Source organism: Symphalangus syndactylus, chromosome 14, assembly GCF_028878055.3.
Source record: "Symphalangus syndactylus isolate Jambi chromosome 14, NHGRI_mSymSyn1-v2.1_pri, whole genome shotgun sequence".
NCBI lineage: Eukaryota > Metazoa > Chordata > Mammalia > Primates > Hylobatidae > Symphalangus > Symphalangus syndactylus.
Window position 1 is genome coordinate 85,576,017 of NC_072436.2, and position 26,364 is coordinate 85,602,380.

Below are 26,364 nucleotides of genomic sequence, written 5' to 3' on the forward strand. Positions count from 1 at the left end.
AGGCCGTTCACCTTTGTAACAACAGCTCCCCACTCTGTACCTGGCCCAGGGTATTGATTTGTTGAATTCAATTAAGTAGGCAGTCGGTCTGACTCAGGAAAGTGGACAGCCTGGAAGATAATCTAAATGTGCACTGTCCAATAGAAATAACGTGAGTCACATTTTAAATTTTCTAGTAACCTCATTTTTAAACAACGTTAAAAGAAACAGGTAATCAAATGTTCATAGCTACTTTATTTGCAGTAGCCCCAAACTGGAAACAATCCAATGCCCAGCAAGAGGTGAATGTATCAGCAGCAGTGAATCCGTATTTGTCTGTGTTAGCTTGATTCTTGCTGCCTCAGGGGAAAGAATTCATCCAGGGGGCATAAGGTATGGTGAGAGACCAAGGCAAGTTTTAGAGCAAGAGTGAAAGTTTATTAAACAGTTTTAGAGCAGGAACAAAAGGAAGTAAAGTACACTCTGAAGAGGGCCAAGCTGGCGACTTGAGTCCAAGTGTGCTGTTTAGCCATTGACTTGGGGTTTTATAATTGGCATGGTTCCGGGATTTGTGTCTCTTCTCCTCTGATTCTTCCCTTGGGGTGGGCTCTCCGTATGCGCAGTTGCCTGCCAGCACTTGGAAGGGGCCGTGTGCACAGGTGTTTATTGAAGTTTTGCACATGCTTACTTGAGGTATTCTTCCCTTACCAGTTGAGTGTTCCTGGAAGAAGGTCATAGACCAGTGACACTTTGCCCTGTTGCTTCTTAGCGTACATGCTTGAGCCCACTCACCCAACTTCTGAGATCTTATCTGGAAGCAGCTGATCACCAGCTGCAGGTGTTTTCTATCTATTGGGAGACTGCCTTTAAGTTCTGACTCTGGCTGTGACCAATTATTATTTTAGAGAGACAGTTTAACAACCACCTGCTGGTCACCTGACATGCCTGGAGGTGGGGGCCCTCTCCTGCCTTGCTCATATCTGCCTAGCTAACTGCTCTAACAAGTGGATAAACAAACTATGATATATAATAGAATACTACTAAGCAATAAGAAGGAATGAACTACTGATACATGCAACAACATGAATGAACCTCACAATAATTAAACTAAGTTAAAGCAGTAAAAAATATATATTACTGTATAATTTTATTCACATAAAATTCTAGCAAATGCAAACTCCATATGCAGATCAGTAATTAGGGATGGGGGATTGGCAGGAAGGACTACAGCAGGGCATGAGAAAACTTTTTGGGGTTGACAGAGATGTTCATTATCTTAATTGTGTTGATGGCTTCATAGTATTGTATATACACATGTCAAAACTTACCAAATTGTGCAGTTTATTGTGTGCCAATTATACTTCAGTAAAGTGTAAAAAAAAAGAAGCAGAATAATTTAAATGTTTTAACACCATATATTGAAAATGTTATCTTTTAAACATATAATTAAGGCTGGGCATGGTGGCTCACGCCTGTAATCTCAGCACTTTGGGAGGCTGAGGTGGGCGGATCACTTGAGACCAGGAGTTTGAGACCAGCCTGGCCAACATGGTGAAACCCCATCTCTACTAAAAATACAAAAATTGGCCGGGAATGGTGGTGTGCACATGTAATCGAGCTACTCAGGAGGCTGAGGCATGAGAATTGCTTGAGCCTGGGAGGCGGAGGTTGCCGTGAGTCAAGATTGAGCCACTGTACTCCAGCCTGGGTAACAGAGCAAGACTCAGTCTCAAAAAAAAACAAAAACAAAAACAAAAACAAACAAACATATAATCAATATAAAAATTACTAGTGAGATTTTAAAACTATGATTTTTGTGCCATTTTTGAAATCTTATGTGCATTAAAAACATTTTTTTTTTAATAGAAATGGGGTCTCACTATGTTACCCAGGCTGATCTTGAACTCTAGGCCTCAAGTGATCCTTCTGCCTTGGCCTCCCCAAATGGGATTATAGGTGTGAGCCATCATATAGCCTGGTGCTGTGTGCATTTTACACTTATAGCACAGCTCACTTCGGACTCACATTTCAAGTTCTCAACAGCCACATGTGACAAGTGGCTACTGTGTTGGACAGCAGAGATCTAGACCCTCTAGTGAAGCCCCGATCAGAATTGTTTCCTCCTCAGGACTGGGCAAACCCTGAGCAAGTAACTCCTCACATTTACTTCTGAAGTGATTTTGAGCTGCCTCAAGAGCCCTTTTCGGTGGTCCTGAAAAGCTTGGGCACTCAGGGGCTGCAGGTCAGAGGCTGGCTCTGGAGAATTAGATTGTAAACCTAGAACTCTGTGTAAGCTCCCACCTCCTGCTCCACCCACCCTTTTTTCTTCCTCATTTAAACTTGAAGAATAACATTCTCTTTGCATATTTGCTTTCTGAGAACAGCTGTTTATGTCAGGAAGCAAACTGCACTTCATTGACTGCATGCAGGAAGTTGGTGCTGCTCTAAGGTGAGTGCCTGCTGGGTAGGCATCAGCCTCTGAGAGATGGAGTGAGTCTGGGGGCTGCCTCTGGACTTTGGACCTGGGGGAGTCCTATTACTGAGTGGCCTTGGACCCCACACAGACCTTCTCCAAGTCTAGGATCTGCTTTCCCATTTCTTCAGCTTCTGTCAAGAGGTCAGGAGGAGTTGGGGGAAGAGGGGAATGCTGATGGCAGTGAGATAGGAGTTCACAAGATACAGATCATAAAGACCCCACAGATAAAACAGGATGCGGTAAAGAAGCCGGTCAAAATCTATCAAAACCCAGATGACCACAAAAGCAATCTCTGGTTGTCCTCACTGCTCATTATACACTAATTATAATAAATTAGCATACTAAAGGAAACTCCCACTAGCGACATGACAGTTTACAAAAGCCATGGCAACCGTCTGGAAGTTACCATACATGGTCTGAAATGGAGAGGAACCCTCAGTTGTGGAAATTCCCCACCCCTTTCCCAGAAAGCTCATGAATAATCCACTCTTTGTTTAGCATGTGATCAATAAATCACCATCAAAATAGCCAACCAGCAGCCTTTGGGGTTGCTTTGCCTGCAGACTAGCCACCCTTTCATTCCTTTACTTAATAAACTTGCTTTCACTTTACTCTCTTGGCTCGCTCTTCCTGTTTGGAGCCAAGAACCCATGTGACTTCCTGGACTGAATCCAAATTTTGGGGTTCACCCTGTGACATCTTGACAAGCAGTGGCTTTATCAGCCGTGTGGTTGCTGGGTCCACTTAGGGGTTATCTGTCAAGGGCTATGTTAAGGACAGTGAGAGCTATTTATGGTTCTGTCACTTAACCAGCTCAGGGTCCCTAACTAAGTTTCCCTTCTTCTCAGGGCCTCAATTTCTCCCTCCATAGAATGGAGGAATTGGACTAGACCCCTCAAGGGTACCTTACAGCCTTATGAGGAACAGTAGTTCTAACGGAACTGAACTGAGCACATACCAGTGTGGGCAGTACCCTGCCTGCATAAGGAGGAGGTTACAAGAAAAACACATGACACAGTCTTCCCATATTATTGGGAAGTGGATTTACAGCTTTCTGACAATTTTTACAGCAAGTATTTATTTACTTTTGCAAGTAAAAAAAGGCAGGGAGAGGGAACAAATAAACTGAAAAATAAAAAGTAAACAAGCAAAAGACAATACCCCATTCTTCATGACGTGCTTATTTCACATTGCATGCCTGTATCAAAACATCTCATGAACCCCATATATAAATATACTTGCTATGTACCCACAAATTTTTTATTTTTATTTTTAGTTTTTTGAGACAGAGTCTCAGTCTGTTGCCCAGGTTGGAGTGCCGTGGTGTGATCTCAGCTCACTGCAACCTCTGCCCCCTGGGTTCAAGTGATTCTTCTGCCTCAGCCTCCCAGGTAGCTGGGATTACAGGCACCCACCACCACACCTGGCTAATTTTTGTATTTTTGGTAGAGACACGGTTTCATCATGTTGGTCAGGATGATCTTGAACTCCTGGCTTCAAGTGATCTGCCTGCCTCGGCCTCCCAAAGTGCTGGATTTACAGGTGTGAGCCACCACACCCGGCCATGTTTTTTAAAAATAATAATAATTAAAAAAAAAAACTGGAGAGGGAGAACTAACTCCTAAAATGATCGGTATATTTATCTTTAATTTTCAATTTTTTTTTTTTTTTTGAGAGAGAGGGTCTCACTCTGTGGCCCAGGTTGGAGTGCAGTGGCAAGACCTCGGTTCACTGCAGCCTCCATCTCCCAGTCTTAGGTGATTCTCCCTCCTCAGCCTCTCAAGTAGCTGGAATTGCAGGCACGTGCACCACCATGCCCGACTAATTTTTGTATTTTTTGTAGAGACAGGGGTATACCATGTTGCCCAGGCTGGTCTCAAACTCCTGGGCTCAAGTAACCTGCCTCTCTTGGCCTCCCAAAGTGCCAGGATTGTAGTCATGAACCATCACTCTTGCCTTTTAATTTAAAAGGTTTTTTTTTTTTGAGACAGAGTCTCACACTGTTGCCCAGGCTGGAGTGCAGTGGCACCATCTCGGCTCACTGCAACCTCTGCCTCCTAGGTTCGAGCAATTCTCCTGCCTCAGACTCCTGAGTAGCTGGGATTACAGATGCGTGCCATCACGCCTGGCTAATTTTTGTATTTTTAGTAGAGACGGGGTTTCGCCATTTTGGCCAGGCTGGTCTCAAACTCCTGACCTCAGGTGATTCGCCCGCCTCAACCTCCCAAAGTGCTGGGATTGCAAGCATGAGCCATTGCACCCGGCCTAGAAGTTTCAAACACACATAAAAGTGGAGAGCATAGTATAACGAATCCCCATATCCCCATCACCCAGCTTCAGCAATTAACGTACTGCCATTCTTGTTTCACCTATTTCCCCCAGCTTCTACTTTGTTTTGTTGGCAGTTCTAATGTTTTTAAAGCAAGTTTCTGGTGTCACATCATTCCTCCCATAAATACTTGAGCAGGTATCTAACAGATAAGGACTTTTGACAAAACATGGTATACCATTAGCACAACCAACACAGTTAACAGTAATTGTTAAAATACCATGTAATAGAAAAAGAAATATGTAATAATATTTTCAGATTTTATTATTTTTTTGAGATGGAGTCTCGCTCTGTTGCCCAGGCTGGAGTGCAACGGTGCCATCTTGGCTCACTGCAACCTCTGCCTCCTGGGTTCAAACAATTCTCCTGCCTCAGCTTCCCAAGTAGCTGGGATTACAGGTGCACACCACCACACCAGGCTAATTTTTGTATTTTTAGTAGAGACAGGGTTTCACCTTCTTGGTCAGGCTGGTCTCAAACTCCTGACTTCAGGTGATACACCCACCTCGGCCTCCCAAAGTGTTGGGATTACATGCATGAGCCACCGTGCCCTGCCAATGTTTTCAATTTTTCCGATATCTTTTACCACTGGTTTGTTCAAACCTGTAAAAGAATGTTTGGGGCTTTAAAAAGTATTAAAAATACTTTAGGCTGGGCGCAGTAGCTCACGTCTATAATCCCAGAACTTTGGGAGGCCGAGGAGGAAGGATCACTTGATTCCAGGAGTTAGAGACCAGCCTGGGCAACATGGCAAAACCCTGTCTCTACTAAAAATACAAAAATTAGCTGGTCGTGGTGGTGCATGCCTGTAGTCCCAGCTACTCAGGAGGCTGAGACAGAAGGATCACTTGAACCCAAGAAGTGGAGGTTGTAGTGAGCTGAGACTGCACCCCTGCACTCCAGCCTGGGTGAAAGGGTGAGACCTTATGTCAAAAAAAAACCCAAAAAACAAACAAAACTTGTTAAAAGGAGGATCACTTGAGCCCAAGAGGTGGAGGTTGTAGTGAGCTGAGATTGCACTACTGCACTCCAGCCTGGGTGAAAGAGTGAGAAGTTATGTCAAAAAAAAAAAACCAAAAAACAAACAAAACTTGTTAAAACTATCATCATACAATATGTAGTGAATTAAATGCTTGTTTTTCCTTTGTACACCGAAGACAGATGGGGGCCCAGGACTTTTGCATGACTCTTGGACGTCTCTGTTCCAACCTACTATCAGGAGAGTGGTATTCATTACCTTCCTAATACCTTCTTGTTGTTGCTCTAATCTTTCTTTGTCCCGGCTTATCTTTTTGGGTTTTTGCAAGCCACCTCCCTTCATGGCAGCTCTTGAATCAGTCAGACATGAGCTGAAACCCTTCTGTGTTACTTGATAGCTCTGTGACCTTAGGCAAATTACCTCTCAGAGCCTCAATTATTGTAAAATTTGACAAGATCTATTGTAAATGTGGTGAGATCTTGACTTACTGCACTCCGCCTCTTGGGTTCAAGAGATCCTCCCACCTCAGCCTCCTGAATAGCTGAGAATATAGGCGTGCACTACCATGCCTGGCTAATTTTTGTATTTTTCATAGAGATTTTTGTATTTTTTTGTTGTTCTGGCTGGTCTCGAACTCCTGGGCTCGAGCAATCTGCCCACCTCATCCTCCCAAAGTGCTGGGATTATAGGCATGACCCACCATACCCAGCCCAACGTAATGTTTTAATATATGTATACATTGTGAAATGATTAACACAATCAAGCTAATTAACATATCCATCACCTCACATACTTTTTTTTGGCCATCTTAGTATGTATTTTTCCAGATGTATTTCTATTTACAAATACATGTACGCCCTATAAAAATGTATGGTTTAGTGGGGAGTGTTTAATATATGTTTAAATATAAACATAAACATTGTGCATATTGTTAAGCAATTCACTTTTTTCACTTTGTACACCTTGGAAATTTTTCCATGTCAGCGCTCAGTGAACAACCTGGTCTTTCTAACTGCTGCATAATATTCCTTACTACAACTGTTCCATAACTTAGTAAGCCATGCCTTTACTAGAGGACATTCAGGTTGTTTTCAATTTTATGCCTTCACAAACAGTTTTATAATTAGCGTTTTTGTACATGCTTTTTCAGGCACACGTGCAAAGTATTTCTCAAGGTTAGACATTAGAAGTACAATGTAGGATCAAAGAGCATGCACATTTTTAAATTTAATGCAACCCAATTGTCCTCCTAACTTCAAGTGCTGGACATTTTTAGTCTTTTTGATTATTGCTACTCTTTTTTCTTTTTTTAAAAAGACAGAGTCGACCAGGCAAGGTGGCTCACGCCTGTAATCCCAACACTTTGGGAGGCAGAGGCAGGCGGATCATGAGGTCAGGAGGTCGAGACCATCCTGGCTAACACGGTGAAACCTGGTCTCTACTACAAATACAAAAAATTAGCTGGATGTGGTGGCACGCGCCTGTAGTCCCAACTACTCGGGAGGCTGAGGCAGGAGAATTTCTTGAACCCGGGAGGTGGAGGTTGCAGTGAGCTGAGATAGCGCCACTGCACTCCAACCTGAGCGGGACTCCGTCTCAAAAAAAAAAACAAAAAAAACAGAGTCTTGCTTTGTCACTCACCCAGGCTGTGTGCTGTGGTGCAATCATAGCTCTCTGTAACCTTGAAACTCTTAGGCTCAGGCAGTCCTCCTATCTCAACCTCCTGAGTAGCTGGGGCTACAGCTATGTGTTATTACTACCAGCTAATTTTTAAAGGTTTTTCTGTAGAGACAGGGTCTCTCTATGTTTCCCAAGGTGGTCACAAACTCCTGGGCTCAAGTGATCTGCCTGCCTCGGCCTTCCAAAATGCTGGGATTACAGGTGTGAGTCACTGGCCTGGACTAATGGTTGCTAATCTGATAAGAAAACAATGATATTTTAGTATTTAAATTTATTTATCTGTTTACAGTGAGATTTGACATTTTCCTTTGCTGTTGGCCATTTGTATTTCTGCTACTGTGAATTGCCTCTTTATTTCCTTTGCCTCCCACCCCCTTTTCTTTTTTTTTCTTTTTTTTTTTTTTTTTTTTTGAGACAGAATCTTGCTCTGTCACACCTAGGCTGAAGTGCAGTGGCACTATCTCAGTTCACTGCAACCTCTGCCTCCTGGCTTCAAGCGATTCTCCTGCCTCAGCCTCCCGAGTAGCTGGGATTACAGGCACCTGCCATCGAGCCCGGCTAACTTTTTGTATTTTTAGTAGAGACAGGGTTTCACCATGTTGGTCAGGCTGGTCTCGAACTCCTGACCTCAGGTGATCCACCCATCTCGGCCTTCCAAAGTGCTGGGATTACAGGCGTGAGCCACCTCGCCCAGCCCCTTTCCCACCCGCCCTTTTTTTTTTTTTTTTTTTGCTTTTTTCTTATTGAATTGTAGGGATTGTTGGTATACTGAATATTCGTTCTTTGCTTGTAATACCTGCTTCAGATATTTTGTCAGTTGTCTTTTTGACTTTGCCTATATCTTTCATTGTTTTGAATTGTGGGTTGCTGTGTTGCCTGGGTTTTTAATCCTTTTATCTTCCTGGCTTGTTTTTGTGCCTTTCTTAAGAAGGCCTTCCTTATCCCATGGTTATAAACATGTGGAAACCATTTTTAGGTTGCAGTGAGTTGGGACTGTCCCCAGGGTCCAGAATCTGGTTGGCCTTTTGGACTTAAGAGAGAAGTGCAAGTGGAGTGGGTTTGCTCTGGGGGTCTAGAACTCCACATTTTCCTCATCGGAGACAGCAATGCACAGAAGCCATGGCTGCATGGATGGTCATCACTACCAGAAAGAAGCGAGTCTAGAGAGAGTGCTTTAAGCTATTGCTGTTGTCTTCCACCCTAGGAGGGTGCAAAAAAAATGTGAGGCCACCCTGAAGGCCCAGTTTTTGGAGAGTTCCATCCTTTCCTTGCAAATTCCTTGACAGAGCAGTCCCAGAACAATGCAGATAAGTGTAACAGGAGTAGTTTTGAGGACATGCTCTGTCCTCAAAGGCAGCTGCCATGTAGTGGAAAAAACAGTCACAGTCCCATTGCGGTGGCTCATGCCTATAATCCCAGCACTTTGGGAGGCCCAGTAGTTTAAGACCAGCCTGGGCAACAAGGGAATATCTTGCCTCTACAAAAAATAAAAAAATTAGCCAGGCATGGACGAAAACTTAAGCCCAGGATGTCGAGACTGCAATGAGCCATGATGGCTCCACTGCACTCCAAGTCTGGGAAACAGAGGGAGACCCTGTGTCCAAAAAAAAAAAAAAAGCCATCACAGAGAGGTGTGGTTCTGATGCCAAACACAAAAGCATTTATCGTCACAAGGTTTCACTGAAGTATCTGCATTTGTAATGCACCATGCTAGGTAGGGTGTAGAAAGAGTGACTCTGGGGGAATGTCTGTTCTTTTAGAAATGGCCCCCTCCACAGAGGTGCAGTAGAACAGAATCAGACATCTGTGATTGAGTTCTAGCTCTGTCCTTTAGCAGCTATGAAGCTGTGGGCCAATCAGTGAGCCAAGGCCTCAATCTCCTCTCTGAAAATGGGAATTACCCCAGCTTGTGTGGGGTATTATGAGGATGGATGACGTGATGAATGGGAAAGTCGGTTGTATGTGCTCTAAGAAGTATAACATGGACTTAGTGTTTGGGGACACATGAAGAAGAGGATGTGGTCTCTGTCCTCAAAGAGCTTGTGATGTATACACATAGAAACATAAAACAGGACAAGACAGGAAATGATCAAGTTGTCAAATTGTATGGTAATAGAAGTTGGAGAAGATCCAGTGTTCAGGACCAGAGTAAAATCCTATCTGTGGCTGTGCTCTTATGAAAGCTGCCAAAAGTGTAAAATGAAATGAAATCATCCAAAGGTGATCATCTTGTCAGCCTGAGTCTTTTTGTCCTGTCTTGTTCTGAAGAACAGCGGAACACCTCTTGGGGCAGCTTTTGTCGTGGGTTCCTGGCTCTAAGGCCACCTCTTTCTTTTTTTTTTAATTCAAAATTATTTTTAAACTTTTATTTTAGATTTAGGGGTACACATGAACGTTTGTTACATAGATAAACATGAGTCATGGGTGTTTGTTGTACATAATATTTCATCACCCAGGTATTAAGCCCAGTACCCAATAGTTATCTTTTCTACTCCTCTTCCTCCCGCTACTCTCCCCCTCAAGTAAACCCCGGTGTCTGTTGTTTCCTTCATGTTCATTAGTTATTATTATTTAGCTGCCACTTATAAGTGAGAACATGCAGTATTTGGTTTTCCACTCCTGCATTAATTTGCCTCCAGCTGCATCCATGTTGCTGCAAAGAACATGATTTCATTCTTTTTTATGGCTGCATAGTATTCCATGGTGTATATGTACCACATTTTCTTTATCCAATCTGTCATCGATGGGCATTTAGGTTGATTCCATGTCTTTGCTATTGTGAACAGTGCTGCAGTGAACATTCACATGCATGTTTCTTTATGATAGAATCATTTATGTTCCTCTGAGTATATACCCAATAATGGGATTGCTGGGTTGAATGGTAGTTCTGTTTCTAGCTCTTTGAGGAATTGCCACACTGCTTTCCACAATGGTTGAACCAATTTATAATCCCTCCAACAGTGTATAAGTGTTCCTTTTCTCCACAACATCACCAGCATCTGTTAGTTTTTGACTTTTTAGTAATAGCCATTCTGACTGGTGTGAGATGGTATCTCATTGTGGTTTTGATTTGCATTTCTCTAATGATCAGTGATACTGAGCTTTGTTTCCATATGCTTGTTGGCTGCATATGTCTTCTTTTTTTTTTTTTTTTTTTTTTTTTGAGATGGAGTTTTGCTCTTGTTGCCCAGGCTGGAATGCAATGACACCATCTCGGCTCACCATAACCTCTGCCTCCCAGGTTGAAGCGATTCTTGTGCCTCAGCCTCTCCAGTAGCTGAGATTACAGGCATGTGCCACCATGATCGACTGATTTTGTGTTTTCAATAGAGACGGGGTTTCTCCATGTTGGTCAGGCTGGTCTCAAACTCTCGACCTCAGGTGATCTGCCTGCTTTGGCCTCCCAAGGTGCTGGGATTACAGGCATGAGCCAGCATGCCCGGGCTTTTTTTTTTTTTTTTTTTTTTTGAGATGGAGTCTCGCTCTGTCGCCCAGGCTGGAGTGCAGTGGCGTGATCTTGGCTCACTGCAAGCTGTGCCTCTCGGGTTCACGCCATTCTCCCTCCTCGGCCTCCCAAGTAGCTGGGACTATAGGCTCGTGCTGCCATGCCCAGCTAATTTTTTGTATTTTTAGTAGAGATGGGGTTTCACTGTGTTAGCCAGGATGGTCTTGCTCTCCTGACCTCGTGATCCGCCCAATTCGGCCTCCCAAAGTGCTGCGATTACAGGCGTGAGCCACTGTGCCTGGCTTTTTTAAAATTTTTGAGACAGAGTCTTCCTCTGTCATGCAAGGTGGAGTGCACTGGTGAGATCTTGGCTCACTGCAACCTCAGCCTCCTGAGTTCAAACGATTCTCCCACCTCAGCCTTGTGAGTAGCTGGAATTACAGGCATGTGCCACTGTGCCCACCTAATTTTTGTATTTTTAGTAGAGACAAGGTTTCACCACGTTGGCCAGGCTGGTCTCAAACTCATAACCTCAAGTCATCCGCCTGCCTTGGCCTCCCAGAGTGTTGGGATTATGGGCGTGAGCCACCGCACCCTGCCGTATGTCTTCTTTTGAGAAGTATCTGTTCATGTCCTTTGCCCACTTTTTAATGGGGTTGTTTTCCTTTTATAAATCTGTTCAAGTTCCTTATAGGTGCTGGGTATTAGACCTTCGTCAGATGCATAGTTTGCAAATATTTTCTCCCATTCTGTAGGCCCATTCTGTTTACCATTGATAGTTTATTTTGCTGTGCAGAGCTCTTAAGTTTAATTAGATCCCACTTGTCAATTTTTACTTTTGTTGCGATGGCTCTTTGTGTCTTTCTCATGAAATTTTTGCCCATTCCTATGTCCAGGATGGTATTGTCTAGGTTGTCTTCTAGGGTTTTTAAAGTTTTGCATTTTACTTTTAAGCCTTTAATTCATCTTTAGTTGACTTTTTTTCTTTTGTGCAGCAGTCTGCATTATTAAACTGATTTTTGTGTATGGTATAAGGAAGGGGTCCATTTTCAATCTTCTGCATATGGCTAGCCAGTTATCCCAGCATCATTTATTGAATAGGGAGTCTTTTCCCCATTGCTTGGTTTTGTCAGTTTTGTTGAAGATCAGATGGTCATAGATATGTGGCCTTATTTCTGGGCTCTCCATTCTGTTCCATTGGTCTATGTGGCTGTTTTTGTACCAGTACCATGCTGTTTTGGTTACTGTAGCCTTGTAGTATAATTTAAACTTGCATAATGTGATACCTCCAACTTTGTTCTTTTTGCTTAGGATTGCCTTGGCTGTTCAGGCTCTTTTTTGGTTCCATATAAATTTTAAGATAGTTTTTTTCTAGTTCTGTGAAGTTTGTTGGTAGTTTGATAGGAATAGCATTGAATCTGTAAATTGCTACGGCCAGTATAGCCATTTTAATGATACTGATTCTTCCTATCCATGAACATGGGATGTGTTTTCCATTTGTTTGTGTCTTCTCTGATTTCCTTGAGCAGTGTTTTGTAATTCTCATTGCAGAGATCTTTCACTTCCCTGGTTAGCTGTATTCCTAGGTATTTTATTCTTTTTGTGGCAGTTGTGAATGGGATTGCCTTTCTGATTTGGCTCTTGGTTTGAAGGCCACCTCTTTGTTTTCCTTTGATTTAGCCTTACATGCCTGCAAGGCTTTTATCTATCAGAGACTTTGCCTCCTTGGTTAAGTGTCCCTGTGAGAGCTTCTAGATATCAAACCAGGAGCCATCAAACTGGATCTAGACGGAAAGACTGAGAAACTGGCTGTTGGGGCCTCAATACACCCTATGCTGTGCCCCCTCCTCAGGAATTCAGTCTTGTTCCGTGTTGTGTCCCCAAAAGAATGAAGAAGTTCATTAGAGAAGGATACTGACAAAAGAGAGGGGGTTAGGGTGATTCTCTCAGCTCAAACTTACTGCAGCATCTATGTGTGGGGCTGGCAGTTCCACTGTGATCTATGGAGAAGAGTCCTGTGACTGGCTTCTGCATTATTTTGCCTTTGCTCAGCTGTGGGCCAGTACAATAAGGATACAAAGTCCTTAGTCCATCCCTGAATGGGCCATTTTACTTCCCAAGACCAGCTGCCTTACAGAGAGATGCTGGACTTCATTACAAAGGGAGGTGGTGACTGAATAGTCCTGGTTAGGGCTTGGCTACACAATTTGCAAGGCCCAGTGCAAAATGAAAATGCAGAGTCCTTATTCAAAAGTTAGGAAAGAAAAGTGCTATTGGCCGGGTGCGGTGGCTCACGCCTGTAATCCCAGCACTTTGGGAGGCCGAGGTGGGCAGATCACGAGGTCAGGAGATTGAGACCATCCTGGCTAACACAGTGAAACCCCATCTCTACTAAAAATACAAAAAAAAAAATTAGCCGGGCGAGGTGGCGGGCGCCTGTAGTCCCAGCTACTCGAGAGGCTGAGGCAGGAGAATGGAGTGAACCCTGGGGGGCGGAGCCTGCAGTGAGCCGAGATCGCGCCACTGCACTCCAGCCTGGGCGACAGCGAGACTCTGTGTCAAAAAAAAAGAAAAGTGTGCTATTAAAGGTACTTTATATAAACTTTTTCTTTCAAAAAGATCTTGTTACTTATAATCGTAATAGGCATAATAGTGTTACACGATTAACAATATAAACTTACAAATGCAAAAATCCACTTTTGGTGTCATATGGTATTATATAATATAATAAGTGATAATTACCAATGTGATATCTTGATCATAAGATTTTTCTGGCTTACTTTTTTGCAAATTCATTTATGAGGTCATCAAAAGTTTTACTTTTAGCAACCTCATTTTCAATTGATATAATTGAAAGTGACAGTCATTTTTGGCAAATACAAGATCTCAAATAATTTTTGATAGTTTTTAATTTTGAGAATAATCTTTCTGCTGATGTAATTGTTACTGGAGCTCTTAAGTATATTTTATAGGCTGGGACAGCATTGGGGCAAATTTCTGATAAATTATTTTAAAATATAAATTTTAGTACATTTAGAGTTGATGATAGCCTTCAAGTAAGTCTGAATTTAATTTCAAATATAAATTTATGAGTGACATTTTAATGTTTCCTTTGGCATTTTTTGCAACTTGCTGAGGTCATACAAGAATCAAAAGTGGTTTGATGATTTGTATATAGTTAAAAATGACTATTTATGCATTATATTGCTTAATATTAATTAATTAATATTAATATTAATAATATTAATATTATTTATTAATTATATAAATTAATTTTATATTTTCTTTCTTGTTAATAATTGGCTTATTCCTTAGAAAATGATGCTCTTTCTGCTGATGCAATGGTCTCTAAATTTAATTTCTATTTCTAAGTCTGTGGATATTGGATTTGCAGTCCTGTAATAATTTTAAAACTAGAGATTCCAAACTCATTGGAGAATTCTAATAACTCTGATTGATATGCTTTATTGCAATGTCCATATATACATTTGTATTTTGTGGTATTAACTAATTTAACAACCAGGTTTACTGCTTGAGTACTGGCAATTCCTGTCCCAGTGCTCTGGCTGGAGAGTTATTATTTGTGCAGATGGTGCAGGGACAGGCTCTGGGGATGGGTGTGTGTGCAGGTCTCCCACCTCTGTCCTTGTGCTCCCATGTGGAGTTTCTACCTCTTCTGGGGCTGTGGCCACTACTGCCACCTCAGCTTCTGCTGCCCCCCTCACCACTGTCACTAATCTGGGCTCAGCTCTGTTTCTGGGTGCTGCCCAGCACACTGCCTGCTTGTGCCCATAGGACTGACCCATGTGTGCATGGACTGCTGCCAGCTTATCTTCCTGCTCACATGCCTGCTCCATCCTCTCATCAGACGTCACTTACAAAGCACAAGTTCAAATATAAAATTATTAAGAATTTCAGACAATAGCCACAGAACAGTAAACCAACTGTGGAGTTCTTTTGGAGCCTTGGGCTTGTGCAAATGACTACACAGGTTGCAGGCCCATGGAGCCAGCTCTGGTCAGGGCCATGTGTGCAAACCTTGGTGGGGAAGTAATGACTTCTTGGTGCTGTAAACCAGAAAGCACTCTAAGTCAGGAAACCTGTAAAAATCAGGAACATGTTCTAAAAAATGGAAACCCAAGGCTGGGTGCAGTGGCTCATGCCTGTAATCCCAGCACTTTGGGAGGCCGAGGCAGGTGGATTGCCTGAGTCCAAGAGTTTGAGATCAGCTTGGGCAACATGGCAAAATCCTCTCTATATAAAAAATACAAAAATTATCTGGAGGGGCCCCTACTTGTGGGGCTGAGGTGGGAGGATAGCTTGAGTCCAGGAGGTTGAGGCTGCAGTGAGCCAAGATTACACCACTGCACTGCAGCCTGGGCAACACAGTGAGACCCTGTCTGAAAGAAAAAAGAAAATACAGATAAGTAAAAATAAGAAATCCCACCTAGCAGAAATACGGCTACAATTTTGTTATGTGCTCTAGCAATCTTTTTGTTTTTCTGTATGTTTTCAGAAAAATATATAGAAAAGTGCAGTGAGTAACATGACATGACAAGCACTCATGTTCTCGGTATCCTGAATGAATAAATATTTACATTTTGGCATATTTATTTCAGGTTATTTTATATAAAAGAAAACATTACTGATCAAGTTTAATTCCCCTTGGTACCTCACTCAAATCCCATTTTCCTTCCTCCTTCCCTGGTAATTGTCATCATCAGAGGAAGAGTAAGAATAATGGTCGATGACAATAGCATGATAATAAAAATGACCTCAGTGGATAAAAGGATCTGTCATGCTTCCCAGAAAATTCTGGATACTTTGATAGATGCTCTATGATTGTAATTATCTTTTCCCAGAGCCTTCTGTTCAAGAGACTGGTAATAAATAGAACATGAATCAAATGGGTAGATATTAGCTAAAAGTTTAATTAGCTGAAGAAGGAGAAATAGTGGTAATGGTCTTGGGCTGACGTCTCTTGAGACCCTAATCCCAAACTTCGCAGTATCTCTTAGTGATGGTTTTCTTACCAGAGCAACTCCTTGTAGTCAGTTAGATTTTTCCCAATGTTGTACTCATAGCTGCCTGAGCTTCCTCTGTCATAATACTCAACATGTGATTACCAGTTTAATTGCAGGTAATTTTTACCAGACTGTGAGCTCCATGACAGCAGGGATCGGGACTGACTGTCTCATTCATTGGTCTATTTCCAGTCCCATGTATGGTGTCTGTCAGACACTGCACAATAAGTATTTGGTGAATGACTGGAAAACAGTCTCAGGACATAGAGCTGTTGCTACTGTGTGGGATTCAAGGCTGATTCTGGGTTCTTGGGTTTAGTCTGGGGAAGGCATTGGATGCTGAACGTTTTTATTGGGGGTATTTGGTTCTGTGGCCCCATGGGAATTTTTCCAGCTGTCCTGGTGGCCACCAGGGTTTCCTTACTGGTCAAGTCAACCGTGAAAGGAGACCCTGGGGACCCCTACGGTTGAATGCCATGTCTGGAGCAGCTGCTGCCTGCAGCTATGTGTGTGTGAGCTGGAGACCCAAGCTTTTCTTAATCTCTGAGCCAGGCTGCTGACAATAAACAAGCTTTCCGCCCAGCAGCTGCTGACAGTCGCCTCCCACACGGCCCACCCGAGTCCTGCCTGGAGATGGCATGACTCCTTCCCGGTTGCTCTAATAATAACAACATTATATTCTCAGTCAGAGCTTGAGGGCTTTACTCAGAGACATTTTCTCACTTGCTTGAGAATGGGAGTTAGAGAAAGCATAGAAATGTAGAAAACTCATTTGGACATTTATTTAAACCATCTGCAACTTAATTTGGTCAGGTTCAAGTTTTTAAATATCCCTGCTTGTCTTCTGACTGCTGAGCAGTGGAAAGGGGACAAGCAGAATGGAGGGACAGTGAGAGGTCTGGGGGCCAGCCCCAGCCTGGAGGAAGGGCCCCTTGTAAAGACTGGGCCAGAGGAAAGTTGGCAGGGCAGGGCCTGAGCCTGGGCTCTAGTTTCCCTGAGCCTGCCAGGGTGCCCAGCCGGGAGTTTCTTTCTGTCTGTGCCCACCCTGGTGAGCTGGAGATAGGGGGAAACCTGCTGGGAAAAGTGGCTTCAGAGAGCTAAAGTGAGAGGGGCAGGAAACATTGCTTTCCTTCTAAGAACCTTTGCTTCCATCGGCCTCAGCCTCTGCCTGGGGTGACACAGGGTTGCTTTCTTCAGAGATGCGGCTGTGCTGTTCAGTCCCTCCTTAGGCTCTGCCAAGGCAAGGCCTGCGTGTCCAGAGTGGGCATGGGAATCATTCATCCACCCCACCTCTCAGTGCCATGGGTCAGTCTGGGCCTCATGCAGCCCACAGTGAGGCATGGGTTTGCATTTTATAGTCACTTGCAATGACTGCGCTTTTTTCCAGTTCATGGGAGCAAATGGAGAGGTGTTCTGGGAATCCTATCTTCACCCTCCTGCATCTGTGGCTGGTGAGCAGCTGAGAGAAGGAGAAATGAGAAGCCAGCTGGTCAATGGCCTGACGCCTCCGCCCCCGCATAATTATGGGTTGGCCATATAGCTAATCCCATTTTCTCAACAGCCCTATGACATGAGGGAGGGGGAGGTGGCTGTGGAAACCACATGCCCTAGATCCTAGTGGTGCTCCAGCAGCTTGGGAGCAAGGTTGCCCTGGGAGATCCCTGGGGAACTATTGACTTCTCTCCCTGATCTTTTGCTTTTTTGCCTCTTGTAATACTTTCATCATTTTCACTGTGGCTAAGCGAGATTCCAAGTTGGGCTGGTCACTCTGCCCAGAGAATACAAGTTCTATGAAGAAAAGTGCTCTATAAATCCAAGGCATTATGAAATTTACTTCTACTATAAGGCTTTTATACTCGCATCCAATAAGTCTGTGTCCCCTAGCTAAGGGATGAAGCCAGCCAGCTATCACATGAGCTCTCTGTTCTTAAATAGACTCAAGGCTTTGTTCAAAGCTTTTCAGATGGATTCATTTAAAACTGCAGCTTCCCTGCCACTTTAAGAAATTCACCCTATCCATCGTCAGCCTGGTACTGTTGAGTATATTACCATTATACATAGAGGCATAGACTATAGCTCCCAGTGTAGAAAACAAAACTTTACATTGAGTAATTGCAGGAAACTTGACTGCAATTCACTGAGAATGTATTTTGATGAATAAGGAAAAAAACATTTCAAAAAATAGGTCAGGGCGCTTTTAGGGAGCCCAAAAAACCCACAAGGATTCTCTGCAGGTGTAATAATTGGGCAGTCCATCCAGCCTCCCACCTCTGTCTCCTTCCCTTCTATTTCTTTTCCAGGCTGCTGTGTGTGACAGCTCAGGAAGGGGCCCCAGGCAGCTCTCCTCTGAATTCTTCCCCCTGACATCTCTCTGCCTTCTTCGCACACAAATCAGCCTCACTAGCACCTCAGCTTCTAATTTTAGCTGCTGTTTTGCATTTTGTGTAGAATACAAGGAAATAGAATGCAGAATTTAGACAGGAGAAAAGGCAGGTTGCTTGCTTCCTGATAAATTGTCAGGGACCCATATCTGATGGTTGAAGTCTGATAGCAATCAGAACAGCAGGGAACATAATGGTTGTGTCCTCATCTGCATTAGACAGCAGTCTCTTTTCAGGGTTCCATGAGCTAGGACTTTTCTGTCCTTTTCCCTCTTCACTGACGGCTGGTTGCATGGCTTCAGAAACCACTAAACTTAACTCCTGGTTTGGTGAAGATTGAACTTGACACAGATAATTGATAATGTTGAGAGGGAGTTTTTTTTGTGTGTGTGTGAGTGTGTTTGGGGGGCAGGGAGGATTGTTTTACAAAAGAATCCTGAACTAGATTCAATAGTCTGTCCACTAGAAGCAGAGGACCATATTGTATATCCTTTATCATGTGAAACTTCTTCCTGGGTGTCTTTTTTTTTTTTTTTTTTGAGACAGGGTCTTGCTCCATTGCCCAGGGTGTAGTGAAATGGTGTGAACACAGCTTGCTGCAGCCTTGACCTCTTGAGCTCAAGCGATCCTCCCAACTCAGCCTTCCAAGTAGCTGGAATTACAGGGGCACACCACTTCTCCTGGCTAATTTTTAAAATATTTGTAGAGGCAAGGTCCCAGTATGTTGCTCAGGCTGTTCTTGAACTCCTGGGCTCAAGCAATCCTTCACCTTGACCTCCCAAAGTGCTGGGATTACAGGCATGAGCTACCATGCCCACCCCTGGGTGTCTTTTAAAAGATGAGGCAAAATTTTGAGAGTAGACTAGATCGGTGCTACCGAAAGTGTGGCAGCATCAGCAACATTTAGAAGCTTTTAGAAATTCAGTCTTCTCAGGGGTGGGGTTGCTACAAATTTCCTTAGTGAGACAAAACAGAAAGTCCCAAACAAACCAACCTTTGTTATTATGAAATATAACACACAGAAAACTGCATAGATGCATTATATAAAGGGAATCTTATAAAACCAAATGAATTATAACAAAACGAACCCTGTGTCATTTCCACCCATGTTAAGAAATAGAACATTGCCAGCACCCCAGGAGACCCTTGCCTAGTGGAATTCCAACTCCCTTCCCTACCCCAAAGGTAATCACTCTCCTGGCTTCTGTGCCTTTTTCTTTTCTATATTTTTACCATCAAAGAATGCATCCCTGCATAGCACAGAGTAGTTTGCCTGTTCTTGACCTTTATCTAAATGAAATCATGAAGTGCATACTTCTTTGTGTCTGGTTTCTTTTGCATATTTTGTCTGTGAGATTTCATGAAGATTTTAACACAGCAATTGTTGCCCTTTCCAGAGCTGCCATGCCCTCTCATTGTTTAGATCCATAGTGACCCCTCAGAAAAGCATAGATTCTCTTTAAAATTACAGCAAGTTAAAATTAATTTGATTAATGAGGATTTTGTTGTGCTCCTTGAGCCAGGTGTTATTCCCTGGGATGCTACTGAGTCAGGATTGGGACTTGCTGCTCCAGGGCTCTAGCTGTGTCTTCTGTGTTCCAGGATGAACTTGAGGTGATGGTTAGGAGGCCCTTCAGGAAGAGGCTGCTCATTGAAGGAAATGCTTGAAGCCATGAGCTTTCAGGAGCCTCAAAACTCAATATTCAACCAGTGTGTGACATTGGATCAGGTCTGAGACGACCCAGGGCTATTTCAAGGTCTCACATGTCTGTCTTTATGCTTTTTTCATGTAAGTTTTCTGATCCATCACATAAACAGCTATCTGGCTGGGTGCGGTGGCTCACACCTGTAATCCCGGCACTTTGGGAGGCCAAGGCAGGTGGATCACTTGGGATCAGGAGTTCAAGACCAGCCTGATCAACATGATGAAACCCCATCTCTACTAAAAATACAAAAATCAGCCGGGCATGATGGCGAACACCTGCAGTCCCAGCTGCTTGGGAGGCTGCAGCAGGAGAATTGCTTGAACCCAGCAGGTGGAGGTTGCAGAGAGCCAGGACTGCACCACTGCACTCCAGCCTGGGTGACAGAGCAAGACTCCATCTCAAAAACAAAAAAAAGAAAAAAAGAAAGAAAAAGAAACAGCTATGCATAAAGGAGAGTGCTGGGAAGTGTAGAAGAGATGAGACATCTAAGGTGCAGTTATTGACCCGCCTTTTCCCCTAGAATCTTTCTCCCCACAGAGGTTAAGGGCATGGTCTTTAAGTCAGACCAACCTGGATTCTGGTCCTGCCTCTGCCACTCATCAGCTGTGTGACTGTAAGTTCATCCTTATCTTAGAATGGAGATTATAATAATAGTACATACCTCATGGGGCTATTTTGATGATTAATTAAGAAATGCTCGGAAAATACTTAGCTTAGCATCTGACTAATAATTCTAGCTAACAGTGAATGCTTCCAATGTATCAGTTACTGGAATCCTATATGATTGATTCTATTTTTATCCTCAATTTCAGATGAGGAAACTGAGGCTCAGAGAGGTTAAGAAACTTGTCCAGGATCCTATGGCTAATATGTGGTGTGGAGGCATCTTAACACTCTTAACCACTGTATTGTGTATCTATTTTTATCATCATTTGAAGTCAAGGCTTTGATATTCTTGATATGTTTCTCCCATTATCTGTTTCAAACCTCTTATATGGCTTCTAGCACAGCTAGAGTCTTATCAGCTGCTGGTCCAGGATCAGCCTGATGAAAGAATTAGAAATGAGGCCCCGGAAGTGACTCATGCCTATAATCCTAGCACTTTGGGGGGCCAGGCAGGAGGATAGCTTGAGGCCAGGAGTTTGAGACCAGCCTGGGCAACAAAGTGAGACCCAATCTCAAAAAAAAAAAAGAGACTAGTCCCCATCTCCTTGTTATATGATCCTCTTTTGGGGTTGTCTCTCACAATAGATGCTAATGGCCACAACAGTAGCCATGTGGAATGCACCCAGAGGGTCTTTGCTGTGACTTTACAAAGCACTAGCTTACCCTGAAGCCTTGAATCACACTGAGCTGGGATTCTGCAGCACTGAGTCATCAAAATGTTTCAAGGGTTAAAAAATGGTCCTAAGAGCATGGCATAAAGGAACTGTGGGGAGGAGGTAGTAGTTTCGTAGCAGCACTCTGGTGACTTTAACTTTGAGCCAGACATACAAGTTACTAGATTTCCCTGCCCATATGTGGTAAGAGGAGAAGCAATGTACAGAAAGGATGAGCTAGACAGAATGCTTTTCTTCTATCGATGACAAAAACATAGTGCCCCGGAATAGAATACTGAGGGGCTATTGGGAGCAGACTGTGCTTTCTTGGGCAGTAGCATTAGTAGCTTAAGATGGGGGTGGACCCCAGCCTTCTTTTCTCATGATTTTGTGATAAGGACATTATCTCTTTCTTCCCAGATTTCTAGAAATCTTCTACAGTGTGGTGGGCAAAATCGTGCCTCCTCTCCAAAGATGTCCACATCCTAATCCCTGTTACCTATATATATAGATGGGCCCAGTGTAATCACAGAAGTTCTTATAAGAGAATGAGAGAAGCAGGAGAGTCAGTTTCATAGTGATGTAATGTGAGAAAGACTCAACCAGCTATTGCTGACTTTGAAGATGAAGGAATGGGACCAGGAGTCAAGGAATGTGGGAGCTTTTAGAAGCCAGAAAAGGCATGGAAACAGATTGTCCTCTAGTGCTTCAAGAAAGGAATACGGACCTTCTGACATCTTGATTTTAGCCTGTTGAGATTCATGTCAGACTTCTGACCTACAGAGCTGATAAGATAATACATGTGTGTTGTTTTAAGCCACTAATTTGTAGTAATTAGTTATATAAACCATAGAAAGCTAATATGCATAATTTAACTTACATACCAAGAATATGATTTGGAAAATCAAATCGTCTGAAGGGAGAAGTTTTCATATTCTCTCCCAGCTGTGGCTTCTGTATCCCAAGTACATGAAACCTATAAGCCCACATGCATGTGCTGGTGTGGCATCGACGGTGGTAACAGTTAATAAATACCTCTATCTCTTAAGCCATCTTTAAGCTGATGCACCCTCTAGTGAACCTGGGATTGACAAGGGGAGATGAATGGGGGTGGCTATTCTTCACGCTATTGCCACCCGTGAGGCTTTGCACCCAGGGAAGCTTCAGAGGAGGAACGTGCCTTTTCAAAGGCAGTCTAGAGAACGAGTGTACTAACTTTCTATGGTTCTCTGGAGTTACTTATTTATTTGTTTATTTATTTAGAGATAGAGTCTCACTGTGTCACCCAGCCTGGAGTGCAGTGCCGCTATCTTGGCTCACTGCAACCTCCACCTCCTGGATTCAAGCAATTCTCCTGCCTCAGTCTCCCAAGTAGCTGGGATTACAGGCATGCGTCACCACGCCCATCTAATTTTTGTATTTTTAGTAGCGACGGGGTCTCACCATGTCAGCCAGGCTAGTCTCAAACTCCTGACCTCAAGTAATCCACCCACCTCTGCCTTCTAAAGTGATGAGATTACAGGTGTGAGCTACCACACCCGGCCTGGAGTTAATCAGGAGACATCAACCATGACCTGGACTTTGGAGCCTCCTTGTTCCCTTCCAGCTCCATCCCCGGCATAGAGAAGTGAGTTTCTCCTTTGCCGACTCACATTTCAAACTGCAAAGTGGAGCTGCAGACTAATTCACAAAAGAGAGAGGTGGAACAAACCAACACTTGGTGCAAAAGATGAACCAAATCCCAGAATGAAAAAGTGACATCATAAAATATTCTAAGTGTGCCTGTCTTATTATAGACTAATGTAAAGACAGACGATTCCAAACTGCTGAGTGGAAAAATATAAATCTAGCTATATTTTCCGATAAATTGTATATTTAGCATTTTAAGATGAAAACAAAACTTTCAACAAGTACAAAGAAAATCAAGTTTTGAAAAATGCATGGTTTCCAAAGCAAATTTGTGAGGCCATTTCAGGGAGCAATAGGCTCAGCATAGATGTTTCTTTCATAGCCCAGTTTAGTTGCCTAGGACCTAGGTTCAGAAACAGTTGATATTCTGTTTTTGGCCAGGGAGGGATGGCCAAGAACATTCCCAAAAGCAGTGAAGGGCCTGCGTTTGGCACCAGACTATCAGACAGGTGGTTCCTTAGCCTTCTGATCCTGGGCTGGTCAGTCATGGTCTCCAGTCACTTTGGACTGGGGGTCACCTCTCCCTCACCTTCTACAGGAGTAATAGGTGCTTCTAGCAACTCTTGGGTAGGGTAGAGTTGGGATGATGTGGGTTTTGAAACCAGTCTGATAGAGCCAATTTACCTACACTGGACTGCATGGACCCTACAGGTCGGAGTGGGAGGTCACTTGCTGGATGGAAATCCATAATATTGTTCAATTGGAACAAGGGCCACTGCAGCAACTTCTCCCCCAGAGCAACTACCACTATCACCCTTGTCTCTTTTACCCACTTCAGAGAGACAGACAGAAGCTTTCCAAAGGAGGACAGAGTAGCCAGGGATGCTAAATGAGGGGGAGGTAGTCATAGCCTCACCTGAGATCCTCCTCTGTTGTTTGTGTGTATTGATAAGGCTTGAATTCAGTTCCACATTGGCCTGAACATGCCCCAGTCTGTAGAAACCACAGTCCTGAAGTCCTGAGGGATCCTCTTCCACAGGTAAGCAAGGCTTCCACACATAAAGAAGAGAATACACCTTTTCCCACCCCAGGAAGCCTTGGACTGCACTGCTTACCCTCCTCGCAGAACAAAGGAGAGGGCTTCTTTTGGTGGTGGCCTTTTTATTTTTCTAGCAACAGCACAGGACATAGCCTTTCTCTTAATGTCAGGTCATGGTCTTCCTCCTTCTTATACCAGCGCTGGTGGTTTTTGGGGCCCTGGAATCACAGTGTGGCCAGGGCCTTCTATCTGTGGACCATCCGCTGAGCTCCCAGTTGCCCACATTGATCTTGCCACAATTTTTCTTTCTGCAGTTTGTTCTCATGTGTCTAGAGAGCAATTTCTCCATCTTTGTAAATGTCAGACTCTTGCTGCTTCCTCTTTTTGTTTTTAGCTATTTGGTTGCTCCAGAAACTCCAGCTGGGGGTTGGCAGAAGAAATAAAACAAGGAAGCCAGAGCCATGAGCAGCTCTGAATAAATAGGGGCTGAAGTGGCAAGGACAATGAAAATAACAGATAATCCCCAACTCTCTTTTGATGATACAATTGGAGTTCTCCTCTGTTAGATAATTCATCAGAGCTGCTCATGGCTGTGCTCAAGCCGCAAGGCGGGGCTGGGAGCCAGTGGCAGCGTGGATGCAGGGAGCTTCAGGGTCAGGTTCCGGCAGGGCCTCTGAGGACTGCTGCAGACGTAGCTGAGGCAGCCCGGCTCCCGGCTCGCTGGAGAGGCAGTGTCTGGGGAGATGCTTCTCTATAAAAAGCTTAGAGGTTAATGTGGAGCTTCCTATTCTTTCCTCTGACCATGCTTAGATTTAGAACAATACTAGTGTGGAAAGTGCAGCTGCTCTAAAGCCCGTAGTGTTGACGTGGTTGGGAGCCTAGACCCCTAACCCCACAGTCTGGGCTCAAGCCTTGCTTAATCACCACTTGACTTTGGCTCTGTGACCTCTGGTTTCCTCACCTGTAAAGTGAGGATTTTACTGGGTTGCTGTCGGGGGTAGATGAGGCAACATATGCCAAGTGCTTAGCAAATGATAAGTGTTCAGTCAGTGGTAGCTTTCTTCTTAGTATTATTTGTCATTGTCACCACCATCATCTCAGCCCATTGCAGGTGAGCTGGGAAGGTAGTCCTGAACACGATCCCCCACAGGGGGACTCTCAGAGCCTCTGAGCTCCTCACAAAGCCAAGGCATGCTCTTTCTGGAGGTCGGTAGCATTTAATAGCAGGGACTGCCTTGGTGGTCGCTTCCTCTTGTGTGTCGCCATTGGAGCAGGGTCCCAAGAGACTCATTGCAATTAGCTGCTTCTGGTGGTTGAAGCAGTTTTGAGAGCAGTGCGTGCCCACAGAGGCAGATTTCAACACGCTGAGTCATACTGCAGGGTCTGCTGGCAGAGCCGGTCACAAGGCAGGAGGCAGGCAGCAGTTGGGAAGATGGATAGACATGGGGTGAGGTAGATTTTTTGAGGAAATTTCAGTGAGTATCTGTTCAATGTGTCTGGATAAAGGAAGGGTGGGCATTAACGTTTTTTCAACACTTACTCTGTTCGTGGCCCCTACAGTTGGGCTTTGATTTCGTTGAGTTTCCTCCAAAGTAGCCAGTGGAGACCCCTCCTCTTAAACAGCCCCAGACAACCTCCTGAATAGGTCCTTGGGAGAGGTCTGTGACTCCCAGCAGAGGGTGGGAGGTGCTGTGGAAGGGAAAGCCACTTTCATGGGCCTGGATTGGGGAGCAATCCTCCCTCTGCTCCCACAAACACAAGCTAGGTGGATTTATGGGAACAGGAGTGAGGAGCATTTATTTCTGTTTGAGGTTGAGTAAGGTGTCACAAAAGGCAGTGACTTTATTATCTCACTATGGGATGAGATCTGCTTTCCACAGTTGCTATGGATATTTTGTTGTTTCTGTTAATACCACCATCTATTTGGGCCTAAGATTTGAGGGTACCTCTGAAAAAGGTTGCTTTGTTATTATCTCTGTGTTTGCTCTGTTTTTAAAATCTCAGAAGAGTGAGGTTAAAGTGAATTTTTTTTTTCATGCAAGCATTGCAGTGATCCCTCAGGAATTATTGGAAAATAAAAAGCAACTTTGCAGCTGGCAAATTTCCCAAGGTTAGCAAGCAAGCAAGTAAAAATAAAGATGATTTGTTTTTATTTTGTTTTTATTCTTTTCTTTTTTTCAGACCTTATCCCCCATGCAAAGATACATTATTATTATTATTATTATTGTTATTTTGAGACAGAGTCTCACTCTGTTGCCCAGGCTGGAGTACCGTGGTACAATCTCGGCTCACTGCAACCTCCACTTCCTGGATTCAAGCAATTCTCCTGCCTCAGCTTCCCAAGTAGCTGGGATTACAGGCATGCGCCACCATGCCCA

At 43.7% G+C, this 26,364-nt stretch overlaps 1 long non-coding RNA gene across 1 annotated transcript; it reads right to left on the minus strand.

Annotated features, from left to right (window-relative positions):
• Positions 1 to 14,773: 14,773 nt before the first annotated feature.
• On the minus strand, positions 14,774 to 25,771 carry LOC129462881 (uncharacterized). Its single transcript, XR_008650979.2, has 3 exons — positions 25,527 to 25,771; positions 23,864 to 24,406; positions 14,774 to 15,288 (listed from the first exon to the last, which is right to left on the minus strand). It is a non-coding gene; the product is annotated as an uncharacterized lncRNA (long non-coding RNA).
• Between the last annotated feature and the right edge of the window lie 593 nt (positions 25,772 to 26,364).